We start from the raw sequence: 14,164 nt of genomic DNA on the forward strand, positions 1-14,164 counted from the left end.
GCACCAGGTGTAGCACTTCAGCATTTTTATCATGTTTTTCTCTCCATGAAGTGGAGAAGAGGTAATGGCCTATCATGAGTTAAATTGCATGTCGGCTGAATTCTTTATTTGATTAAAAAATTCATCTGGAACTAATAACTGTGAGGCCGGCAGAGACTGCACTTTTCCGGAGCGTAAACTCCACGAATTTACTGCAGCTTGCTATACCTGAGGTCTGTGCTGCATGTGCAGGACTCTGAGCGCCATCTTGTGGCCAAGAACAGCACAACTGCCTTGTTCTCTTGAAAAGAGTATTGGAGCGAGTGGCCCTCCACAGCCTTTTTATACATTTAGAGCACAATGGCCCAAAACGTACAAGGTGAACTGGCTGATTTCTCTCTAAAGTCAACATCTACCTTCTGAAATTCAAACATTATATTTATGCATGTTTGCAAATATATCTATACATATACACACACTCACCCCTATACATATTATATAAACAAACACATTATATACAGTATAGCTACCTGCCTAATAGTGTCTAGGTCCACCAAAGCAGCTCTGACCTTTCAAGGCATGGACTCCAGAAGACCTCTGATGTTGTCCTGTGATATCTGGCACCAAGATATTAGTAGCAGATCCTGTAAGTTGTGAGGTGAGGCCTCCATGGATTAGGCCTGTTTTTACAGCACATCCCACATATGCTTTTTCAGTCTGAGGTCAGGGAAATTAGGTGGTCAAGTCAACATTCTGAACTCTTTATGTTCCTCAAACCATTTCTGATATTTTTTGCAGTTTGGCAGGGCACATTATCCTGCTGAAAGAGGCCACGGCCATCAGAGTATACCATTGTCATGGAGCAGTGAACATGGACTGCAATAATCTTTCGGTGGTTGCTATGAGTCAAAGTAACATCCACATGAATGCCGGGACCCCAACAGAACACTGTCTCCACCAGGTCCTCTTCTTCCCCTAGTTCATCATATTGTCATATTCTTCCATTGCTCAAGTGCCCATTGTAAGAGCTTTTCGTGATGGACAGGGGTTAGCACAAACACTTTAACTAGTGTGAGGCAGTGTAGTTCCATACACAGCATACTGCAATGCACTACGCGTTCTGACCTCTTTCTCTCATGGTCAGCATTGTTTTTCAGCAATTTATGCTACAGTAGATCTCCTGTGGGATTGGAGCACACAGGCTAGCCTTTGTTTCCCCACATGCATCAATGAGCCTTAGGTGTCCATGACCCTGTCACTGGTCCACCGGTTGTTCTTCCTTGGATGTAGGTACAAACCACTGACTACATACCAGGAACACCACACAAGACCTGACATATCAGAGATGCTCTGACCCGGTTCTCTAGTCATCACAATTTGGCCCTTGTCAAATCCAGTTAGACTTGCCCAGTTTCCCTTTTTCCAACACATCACCTTCAAGACTGCAACTGTAATGAGATAATCACTTCACCTCTTAGTCACTTTGCCTATTAGCATATATATATGTAGTTTAACACATGATAGGCATAATACATAAAAGTATGAGATTGTAAACAAAGGAGAACGTGGAGGTATTTTGGCTAGACTTCAGCAAACCCCCCACTATCTAACTCTGCTGAGCATTTTTCTCACCAATGTTCAGTCTCTGGTGAACAAACTAGGCAATGACTCCGGATCACTTCACACACACACGTATTACAGACTGCAACATCATGATCTTCACAGAAACGAGGCTGAATCACTGTATCCTGGATAATGCTATTGAGCTGGAGGGGCGCACCATCTTCAGGGCCGACAGAACGTTAGAGAACACTGGCAAGACCAAAGGTGAAGGTCTGTGCATTTATGTGATCAATGCTTTGTGTGCGGAAACTGTTGTAATAGAAAGTCATTGCTCTGCTGATTGGGAATATCTGATGATTAAATGTACACCTTTTTACTTGCCCCAGGAATTCATGTCTATTATCATCACTGCCATGTAGGTACCACCGGATGCCAACGCTAAGCTTGCAATGAAAGAATAGCATGTTGCTGTTAGCAAACAACAAAAAATACATCCAGATGGGGCTTTCATTACTGTGGGAGATTTCAATCATTGCAACTTTAGAACTGTATTCCCCAGGTTTCATCAAAACATGTCCTGTCCCACCCAAGGAGATACAGGGGGTATTTTTCGTACGTGGATTAGTCATTTAGTCGGATGTAATTGTTGACGATTTGGCCTGATCCTGGATCTGTCGGTTTTTCGAAACTCTTGCTGGAAGTGTTGTCATAGCAACACATCCTAATCCTCAAACCTGCTCGGAGCAGGTTTGTTCTACATAAACAAGGATTAGTTTACACACGTGATCAGTGACGGTGCGTGGAAGTCATCCAGTCATGGCTTCACCGTTCATGAATGAGCGACCAATTGATATCGGTGCGCAAATTATAAGAAGAGAATTTCATATAGAGAGGGTTTTGCGCGATCGGCAAAATCCTTTATTGCTCCCGGAGGAAATTCTTTTCGAAAGATACCGCTTTAGCCAGGGGGGAATATTGTACCTCAAAGATTTATTAGCTCCTTATATTCGAAGTCAAACTCAGCGAAGTCGGGCTCTCACAACCACACAGATAGTATGCATTGCTTTGAGGTTTCTTACAAGCGGCACTTTTTTTATATACTGTAGGCGATGTGGAAAATCTAACTAAAAGTGCAGTTTGCCAGGCAATTCGTAAAGTCTGTTTGGCTCTGAAATATTTCCTTTGGGTTTTCATTGTGTTTCCTGGACACCTGCGTGTGCAGACAATAAAAGAGGCGTTTCAGGCCATTGCAGGTAGGTAATACACAGGCTAAAACAACCACAGTTCCATAAAGAATCTCAATCAGCCTAACATTCTCATTACCAGGATTTCCAAATGTGATTGGGGCACATGGGACTGATCAGAGTGGAGTTTGATCAAACATTATTTGGAAAATGTACCTCTCCTCCTGATGAATAATCAGAGACAGTGTCTTCATCAAATATTTGACCTTTGTCAATATCTCGTTGGTCAGACACAGGTTCAAGGGATATGATATTCCCTGCAACTGACCCAACAAAAAAGAGGGCTATCTGGAACCTACCTATGGCACACATGGAGGACAAATATATGCAATGACCATCCTTTACCTGAAATGAAGTGACCACTGCATCCTGCCACTGGTTCTGAGGAGGAGCTTCCCCCTGGAATGCCCTCAGAAACAAGGCGATGGGCATTTTGCTGGAGAGCCAACTCTTCTGCAGGGGTTAGGTCTGGAACGCGTGGACCTCCACCTGTTTTTTGCTTGTCTGCCTTCTTATTAGCTTTAAAATTAATGTTTTTTATATTATATATGATTATTAATGTCAACAATTCTTTAAATAATTATATACCAATATTTACCAGTTTGAAGTATATTCTTGTACTTCACTTTAACCTGTTCCCATGTTCTCCTTGTGCTCACGTTTGATCTGGAATTATGACATATTAAATAATAATTAATCTGACACATAGGAAATGAAACTCTGCATTCAGTAAGTACAATGCACACTACTTAGCGTTTAATTTGTCGGCCACTTTTTGCCAGCCGTCTTTTCTGGTCTGGGCTGCTTTTGCAGTGTTACCCCTTGTGCATATTAAATCTTGACATTCTTCATGTCCTTCGAATAAAAGGTCTTGCGCCGCGTGTGTGAAAAAAAAAATGCGCCCGTTCTTTCGTCATTTTGTTACAGCCTATCAAAGACTTGCTGATCATGTTTTCTAGGCTCAATATATATGGGCTTTTCACTCAGTGCGGGCGCACGCATTCATCTCGTATGATTAGATCCAGCTAGACCAGGGGTGGGCAAATTCATTCCTGGAGGGCCGCAGTGGCTGCGGGTTTTTGTTCCAACCCTGTTGCTTAATTAGAAAATAGTCCTTGCCAATAATTACATTTCATGGCTTGTCAGTGCTTTAACTCTGCTACGTCAATTCATTCTCATATCCTAGATTTTTTTTTTCCATTCTAAGGATATCATCCAAATACTTTGAAGTGTAAACGGATGGGAAATTCTCAGTCCGTCACTTTTTTTCTCTTCTCTTTCCTTCCAAGTATTTAATTAAACCAAATAGTGCACGATAAATACACACAGGTGTAAAGGGTAACAAGCAAAATGGATAACTGCTGGTTTCTTTTGTCATTTGCATCTTATTGCTAATAAGGAGCAATTAAAAACCAAGAATGCAGCTGTTTAAGACTTAAATAAGCAATAAGGGTTCATAATCTTAATGAGGGAGATAACTAAAATGAAGCAGAAGTGTTTCTAGAGCAATAAGTGCTTCTTATTAAGCAATTGGGTTGGAACAAAAACCTGCAGCCACTGCGGCCCTCCAGGAATGAATTTGCCCACCCCTGAGCTAGACTAATCTAATACATAGCTTCGTTTGAAAAACCGACCTATCCCGGATGAGTGTCACCAGCATTAACTTATCCAAGATGAGGCACCTGATCTTGGATGATTTAAGCGACGTACGAAAAATACCCCCAGAATCTTAGATCACTGTATACAAACACTGCTGAAGCCTACTAGGCCTTTCCACTCCCCCACCTTGGGCTATCAGATCACCTCTCCCTGCTCCTCCTCCCCCAAATACACATCTCTTATTAGATGCATGAGACCTTCAGTGAGGACGGTGAAAGTCTGGCCTGAAGAGGCAGACTCTGCTTTAAAACAGAAATTTCAGTACACAGACTTGAGCTTCCTCTCCACCAGTGTCACGCTGGACTTGGAAGTGAACACTGAAAGGTACACCTCTTCAGTCCTAGATTACATCAATACAAGCATTAATGAAATCACAACACACAGACAGATTAAGACCTTCCTTAACCAGAAGCCTTGGATGAATACAGGGGTTAGATTCCTGCTGAAAGCACACAACACTGTTTTCAGATATGGCGACACTAAGAGCAACAGCACTTCCGGGCCAACCTGAAAAGGGGCATCAGGAGAGCCAAACAGAAATACAAGCAAAACTGAGGATAACTTCAAAAACTCTGACCCCAGACATATGTGCCAAGGCATCCAGACCATCATAGAATACAGGAAGGTCCATACAACCTCAACAAGAAGTTATGTCTCCCTTGATCAAACAACTATAAAAGTTTAGCTTGTCTGCAAGACAATAAAACACTTGCAACCAAAACTACCCCTCCCTAGATGACCAGCCCTTTAGACTTACCACCTCCATGGTACAATCTGCACTGAGCAAAATGAATGCACACAGGGCTGCTGGTCCCCGAGGGTATACCTGCATGTGTGCTTAAGGCCTGGCTCTGGGCAACTGTCTGAGGACTTCAGTAACATCTTCAATCTATCTTTGCCCCAGGCTGTCATCCCTGCATGCCTCAAGTCCACAACAATTGTCCCATTGCCTCAACTATCCTCTCCAGTGAGACTGAATGAATACCACCCTGTTGCACTCACCCCTATCACCAACAAGTGCTTTGAGGGACTGGTTCTGGCCCACCTCAAATCCAGCCTACCTCCTACACTAGATCCCTAACAGTTTGCCTATCGTGTCAATAGGTCAATGGAGGATGTCATATCCTAGGCTCTTCACTCTGTCCTGACACATCAGGACAACAACTCCTAAGTCAGGATGTTATTTGTTTGATTTTAGCTCTGCATTTAACACAGTCATCTTCTCCAATCTGGTAAATAACTCAGCAACCTTGGCATCAGCACCTCTCTTTGTAATTTGACAATGGACTTTCTAGTCAAAAGACCCCAGTCTGTAAGGTTAAACAACCAAACCTCCTCTACTCTGATCCTGATTCCTGATTCCACAGGGCTGTGAACTCAGCCAACTCCACTACTCCCTCTTCACCCATGACTGCATCCCTTTATATGGTTTCAACTCCATCATAAAGCTCACAGATGACACTATGGTAAAAGGACTAATTGGGGATAACGACAAGTCATCCTTTTGTTAGCACACCAATAATATATGTATTATATATTTATTGTGAGATACTCCCGGACACCATGTCTTTATAAAAGCACACACGTTTATTGTTCACTAAACACAGTCCCACACAGCACACACTCCTCCTAGCACCAATCACCCCAAATATGGGCCTTTCCTCTCTCCATGGGAGCTTTGTCCTGCTCCCACTCCCGACTCTAGCTCCCTGATTGTAGGGAGGCGGCCCCTTTTATTTCCACCCGGATGTGCTCCAGGTGCCGGATGATGTCCTTCCAGCAGCCCTTCCTGGTGTGGCGGAAGTGCTGCTCTTGCACCCGGAAGCACTCCGGGCGTCCCTGGAAGGATCTTCCTCCATCTTCCTGGGTGTGGCGGAAGTGAATGTTTCCCGGGCTCTCTGAGGCTTGGGGCGCCCCCTGGAGGTGACCACTGACCCCAATGGGCTCCGCCTCCTTGCTCCTCTCCCATGGTCCCCTCAAGATCCAGGGAGGTTGCCCCCTTGTGGCCCGGGGGACGTATAAGCCACCTCCTGGTCCTTCCAGGCTGGGTCTGTCCCCCAGCCTCCTGTGACAATATATATATATATATATATATATATATATATATATACACATACATACATACACATACATACATACACACACACACACACACACACACAGTACCAATAATAAGTATTCATTATCCTGGAAGTTTTCAAATTGTGTAGTTATACAACAATGAGTCACAATGAATTTTATTTAGTATTTTTGATATTGATGATCAGAAAATTTTGTTTAATATCAAAAGTAAAGACAGATCTTAGCAAAGTAGTCTAAATATATTACAAATGTAAAACACAAAAATAAATTATTGCATAAGTAACCCACCCCTCAAGTCAGTAGAAGATTGGGGTGTCCAGTTCCGATCCTGGAGGGCCGCAGTGGCTGCAGGTTTTCATTCTAATCCTTTTCTTAAATAGCAACTAGTTTTTGCTGCTAATTGACTCTTTTGCCTTAATTTAAATTGACTTAGTATTTTAAACTCAGACCACTTAATTATTTCTTCAATTCTTAATTAGCAGCCAAAAAATACTGAGCTACAAACCGAGCTAACACATGACCAGCAACCTGTGTTTATCATACAATACCGGAAAATAAAGAAAGGTGAAGGTCACAGTAAAGTGGATCTGCTCAGCTCCACAAAACATTTTGATAATGTTCTCAGAAAGAGAAAATCAACAGTTTTGGAACTGTCTGCCGGGTCAGGATAAGAGCATCGACAAGTTATGGAAAAAAAAATATTGCGTTTAATTAAACAGAATCGGCTTCTAATTTAGGAACCGGTTAAAGTGAAATCAGATGAAGTTTGTAGGTCTGACTTAGCTGGTCATATGTTGTCTGACTTCACACTTCATTTCTGTTTGGGTACCATTTAATGAGAAAAAAAAGCCTTTCAGATGATTGAAACTTAAAAACACACAGCAATTAAAATAAAGGGAAAAAGAAGTCAGTTAACAATAAAAACTGGTTACTCATGAAGAAAGTGTCAGGAAGGAAAACCTGCAGCCACAGCAGCAATCCAGGATTGGAGTTGGAAATCCCTGTGATATATGCTTTTTTGGCAGCCATGACAGTCTCGAGTCTATCTGCATAGGTCTCTATCTGCTTTGCACATCTGCACACTGATATTTATTCCCATTTTTCTTTGCAAAACTGCTCCAACTCTATACAGTTGCATGGTGATTGTGACGGAACGGCCATTTTCAAGTCTAACTACATTCTCAATTGGACGGAGACATTAACTTTGGTGTATTAAGTCATTTCTGTATAGCTTTGGCTTTATGCTTAGTTTCATCTTGCCAAAAAAAAAAAAAAAATTCCCAAGGTGCAGGTTTCTTGTAGACTGCATCAGATTTTCCTCCAGGTTTTGGGTGTGTTTTCTTTTTCTTCCATTCATTTTACCCTCACACACAGTCCAAGGCCAGCTACAGGGAATTATCCAACAAAATGATGCTGTGCCACAATCATGCTTCATGAGGGGGCTGATTTGTTTTGATAATCTGCAGTGTTCACACAAGGCATTTTAGTCTGATGAAAAAAAATCTTAATTTTTGTTTCACATGACCATAGAACCTTCTTCCATGTGCTTTTTTTGTGTCTTTCTCTTTGCCACCCTCCCATAAGACTCTGATTGGTGAAGCACCCAGAAAACAGTTGTTGTTTCCAATCTCAGCCACTGTTGCTTTTAGTGCCTTTAGAGTTATCAGGGGTCTCTTGGTGGCCTCCCCTCACTAGTTTACTTGGATGACTTGGCCTGCTCTAGATGGATTTACAGCTTGGCCATACTCTTTCCATTTCTTAATGATTGATTTAACTGGACATCAAGGGATATTCAGTAACTTGGATATTTTCTTGTCACAAACCAATGACTTGTGCTTTTCAATGACCTCTTCACAGAGTTGCTTGGAGTATTCTTTTTGTCTTCATTGTGTTAGTCAGTCCATGATACTGACTCACCAGAAGTGGGACCTTCCAAATCAGGCAAATTTATACTATAATCAACTGAAACCACCTGACTGCAGACAGGTGATGTCTATTGAACTAATAACGAGGCGTCTAAAATCACTGGGCCGCACCAGTGATGATTTAGGTGTATCATAATGTCACTGGGCCGCACCAGTGATGATTTAGGTGTATCATAATGTAAATTCTTAATACATCAGCTATTTTATGTTTTATATTTGTAATTAATTTAGATCACTTGGAAGAGCTCTATTTTCATTTTGACATTAAAGATTCTCTTTTGATGATCACTAAATTCCAAAACAATCTACCGCGATTCAATGTTCTGACAGTCAGGTTAACACTAGAATCCCTGAAGCCTACAAAAAAAAAAAAACTCCTAATCCCTGGCCATCTTAAATTCCTTTGCACCTCTCCATTATCGTGTTTTGTTTTCCAAATGTGTCAATTAGCACAAGCAGCCTTCTATCCCATCCCCCCACCGCCGCAGCACAACTTGGACAAAAAGTTTTCCCAGCTCAAGTCTGTTTATCTGTGTGTGAGGTGCCTGGAGTTGTACGGGGTAAATAATAAATTATTTGGAATACATGCATTTCATGTGTGTTCCTTGTCTACAACATATAAAATGTACAGTAGGATGACAGGAAATATGAGGCAAGAAATGTTGAACACATTACTAAAACAAACTTTTTTTCATGCTATAGTATTAATGACAAAATTTTGGCATGAAGTGTATAATGTGTTAAGACTGAAGTCCAAATATCAAATAAACACTTTCACAAAAGGTACACGTAAAACAAAACAAGTTTGCTTTTATTCAAGAATATAACCGAAGAAAAAGAAATCGGATTAGGGTACGATGCTGACACGACTGCTTGGATGATGCAGCGGTAAGAACTGCTGACTCATAATCAAGAGGCTGCCAGTTCGATTCTGTGTGCTTCCTACAATTACCATTTTGAGAAGTGAGGGGCTCTTATTGTTACTATTATAGAATAAAAGCATACATTTGATTTGGCCCTGTAACAAGATGGTGTAAATTTATGGTACTTGTGAAGATTAGCTTTTTTTTTTAATTCAGTTTTATTCTCTCAGTCATGCTCATGCTCCCCTCGATCCGACACTGCTGTTTTCAAATAAAGACATGCTATAACAGAGGTGAACTCAGATGAGGATGAGGGTCCCTACAAGAAATGTCCAGTCGCACATAAGAACAACGCAGCTGCACCAGGTGCAAAGGCAAAAGATGGCACCGTTTGGATGCAGCAACAGGTTGCGCTTCATCCTGCCAGTCAATCTGCCATATGCATGTCATTCAACGAAACAGCAGAGCTTACAGAGCTTGCCAAGGTATTGTGCAAAGTTCTGTTTGTGATGGTCTTTATATAAAAAACATTTATTTTACATATACTGTATAAAAGCCAGATCGAATGTTATTCACCTGTTTACCTTGATTTATTTACTTATCTTCCTAAAGCTTAAAGTCACAAGTAGACTGCAGAGCTTTATAACCTTAGTCTCAGAAAGACTTTCTCCCATAGGACGAACGGAATCGTTTTCCTGAATTTAAGACATTACCAGAGAGGGCCATCCACTGACTAAGGCAATTTATAAGAATATTGTAATCAATGGCATCAAAGCTTGGCTGCACTCAGATCTAGGATGATAACAGATAAACAGCCTCTGCCTGCATTTACCCGCAAGTCATTTACTACTTTAAGTAGCGCAGTTTCTGTTCTGTGGTTTGTTCTAAAACTTGTCAAGAACACAATGTTTATTGAAGTGATCATTTAGCTGTGTAATGACTGCCTTTTCTAGGATTTTACTTAAGAAAGGCAGGTTAGAAATAGGTCTAAAATTTTCAAAAACTGAGGAGTGGAGATTATTTTTTTTGAGCAGGGGTTTAAAATAACAGCAGTCTTAAGACAGTCTGAGAAGACCCCCATATCTAATGATGAATTTACTATGTCAAGAACACTATCAATTAGACACTATAGAGGAACCTCATTTGTGTCCTTGAAACCTAAAATCTCATTCTCTTACTACCCAGAGCTTGTGACCACTTATGAGGGTAGGAATGTAGACAGACCGGTAAATCAACAGTTTGGCTCCTCAACTTACCTTATTATTCATTACCAGGTTCTGGTACAGTATCTGCAAAATATATCCTGCTGAACTGATTGATTGGTCAGACTCACCTCTGCACTTATGTCATTAAAACCTTAAGGTGCTAGAACTCCTTTGCTCATTCTGAACTGTTCCACTACACACCAAAGATTACAACTTGATGAAACCAAGACAGCCTCCAGCTCTGGAGAATATCTGTAGCACAAGCTGCCTCAGGAAAGCCACCAGCACCTGCATGGATTCCACTCACCCATGCCATACTCTGTTTAAACTTCCTCCGTCTGGCAAAAGCTACAGAGCCTTTCAAGCATGGACCTCGAGGCACAGAGACAGTTTCATCCCATGAGCTATAAATGCACTCAATCAGTCCATTCAGTGCTTCCGGTAGAGTATTTTACACTATATGTATATGTTTTCATATTGTATATTTGTATTGTTTTATTGTTCTAATTTTGTCATTTTATGGGATGATTACTGTTTTGTGGAGGAGTTGCACACTGAATCTCATTGTATTATGTACAATGACAATAAAGCAATTCAATTCAATTCAGTCATCATCTGCAAATATCAGAGGTGCAAACCATAGCTTCCTAAGCTGGATATAGTAGATGGCCTGGTCATGAAAATCATAAACAAGATAGGAGACAACAAGATGCATTTATGGCAGGGTCCAGGACCCACTTTGAGCAGACATGACTTAATGCTTAACAGTCAGTAGGCAAACTCAACTCTTGCTATACAAATACAAAAAACATCTGCCAAAACATTCTTTTGGGTTCATAGTCATACATTTTTATAAGTCTACTAAACATGTGTAAACAGAATTGGTTTCCCTGCACAAGAACAGAGTTTTCACACATTTTCATTGCCAGAACAAAAATCACATTGCTCCTCCTGGATCTACGGCATGACTATCAGGCAGAGATTTCATTCCTGTAACCTAATTTAGGCCTTCACTGGGATGATGAGGAATGTGATCCCTTTGTCACTGGAACACATTTTAAAAACAAGGACCATAATACTAGCCTTCCAGTCAAGAGGTTACCATCAAAACACAACATCCTGTACTTTCTACTTAGCATTCAACCCTTTTGGCCTTTCTACCGTGGAGACATTAAATACCTTGGTCAATCTTAGGGCCTTTTCTGCAACCTTGCTTAGTTGTTAGTTTGTTTACACGACATATGGACAATAAACTTTCATGAAAACTAGCATGAGTACAATGAAAAACCAGCAACTTGTGTACAAAATCATCAAATATAGACGTACTAACTATGGTACCTGTCAAAGACAGGTTAATAGAATAATTTAAAAATATTTGCACATTTCCTCTGTATTTGGATGTGTCTGAACATTTCGTCACTGGTGCTCCCTTTCTTGAGCGCATTTCCATTAACCCTACTTTTCAGACTTGTCATTATTTTTGAGTCGCCTTTCTCCTTTCCTGTCTGGCTTTATATTTTCCATTTTTGAAGGCAACTCTCTCAATGTGTGTCTTTATTCCTCCTAATGCATTTCACATCCGTATTTCCCCTTTCATTGCGTCACCAAAGCCACACAGGCCAATCAGATTGCTCTGAGGGACTGGAAACACAGACTGTAGTGTTTTATTATATAGTAAATATACTGTATATACAATACAAATAACACTGCAATAAAAATAACAATAAAACAATCCTCAAACTGCCATAGGTGATACAAATGAGGCAAAAAATTAAATGAACAACACGGAGATGATTTTGTTCAAAGTATAAGCATCTCATAAATGGGCTTACATTAAGACTTTCATTAAAACTCCACAGATACTGACCTCTATTGATTACATACTTCATATTTGCTCCTTGCGCCTTTAAAAAAACTCTCCATAGCTGGTCTAACTGGAAAAACCTCTCTGCAATTGTCATCTGATTGCATTATTTTCCTATGAGGACTGAGTAAAGAGGAATTATTGATAAATGTTTAAAGATAATTATTATCTGTGACTTTATTGAATGTTCTGATTATGTTAGGTAAGGTAACTTATTTCAGTCATTCAAGTAAAAGTGTTTTGTCAATAGAGCTGCATCATCACTGTAAGATGCCTATTAGGATGGCAGATTAGGTGCAGAGCTACCTTTTGAAACTTTTTGTACAGAACGGTGTCGCTCAATGGTGTTATTTAAAAAATCTTTTTTGGAGAAATGTGAAATGCAAATCGAAAAAAAAATTTTGCCAATACAGTTCAGTTGCAAAATGTTTTCTTCTGGAAGCTATTAACTGACTGACAAAGCACTACTACTTGTTTCATATCACATGGGTGAACATACATACTGTAAAACCCAACATGTTTTTGTCAACATTTAAAAGCAATTTGCAGCAGTGTCTAACATAATGAGATCACTTTACTCATATTGCAATAAGAGCACCTAGAAAGAATGAGGCTGCTTTTGCTAACCATGAGCGGTGACATTCCATTATGTGCAAGTCAGCTATGATGACAAGATGTGGCTGATGAACGTCACAGCTTGGTGGCCTGAGTCAACTCGTGATTCATTTATTTTGAGGCAAAGTAGTTTTGACAGACATGATAGTGCTGTACAGAGTGGCTGGCTTGTTGGTATTATGGTAACTGGCTGAAGGGTCCATTTTTCACATGGCCTGTAGTATTCATTGTTAACAGCAATCGTATCATTACGTGTCAGACAGTAGTGGCTACCAGATAAGACATAGGTGTCTTACACCTTTCCCTGAACCCCAGAACACAGACAAGTGGCGCTACAATGCCGTGCATGATCTTGTGCTCTCTTTTGCGGAGAATCCTTGCCTGGCATATTCTTGAACATGTACTGCTTAAAATACCTGTTAACAGATACATTTTTATGGATGTAATTTATTCTTCTTGATTTTTAAATTACCTTGCAAATTACACTGGCTATTTAAAGGTGTTTTATAAAGTACTACTAAAATCAAGAATCCCCAATTGGGTTAACAGAAGAAAGCAAATATATCTGTTTCTTAAACATTGACCCTTTTGTCAAAGCTGGCTAAAATAAAAGTGTCCCATCCGTCATCTACACTATCTGTCTGATAAAAATCAATTTCTCTGTTCTCATGAGTCAATAATATTTTGTGTGTATGATTGGATTCCATAATTGCTGTAACTCCTTGATGGTTTGGAATCTTTGAACTCTACTTCATTGTATTTGCTGGTTTAGTGTGGCTTCACAAACATGTGTAATCCCACAGTAACAAATGGGATGGCTTGTTGAATAACTGAATCCATGGATCACATAAAGCATTTAGAGTTTTGGGGTTCACAGACATCTTTGCAGGTCTCCATACTATTATAGAAAAGACCACGAGTGGCAGTATCTGATAATGTTAGAAAGTTGATTCAAAGTTAATTCATTCAACACTGTAAAACTGCTAAAGATTGCAGTATTGTATTGGCATCAAAGCCTAAAATTATATCTGCCCCATAAAATGGACTTGAATAAACATCTACAATCAAGAAACAGTAAATGTTACTAACACCATCCTCAGTTGTTCTCTTTTTACCATATTTTTGGTATATTTTACCATATACTCGGCCTGTACTAAAAAAAAAA

Source organism: Erpetoichthys calabaricus, chromosome 9 (assembly GCF_900747795.2).
Source record: "Erpetoichthys calabaricus chromosome 9, fErpCal1.3, whole genome shotgun sequence".
NCBI classification, from domain to species: Eukaryota; Metazoa; Chordata; class Cladistia; order Polypteriformes; family Polypteridae; genus Erpetoichthys; species Erpetoichthys calabaricus.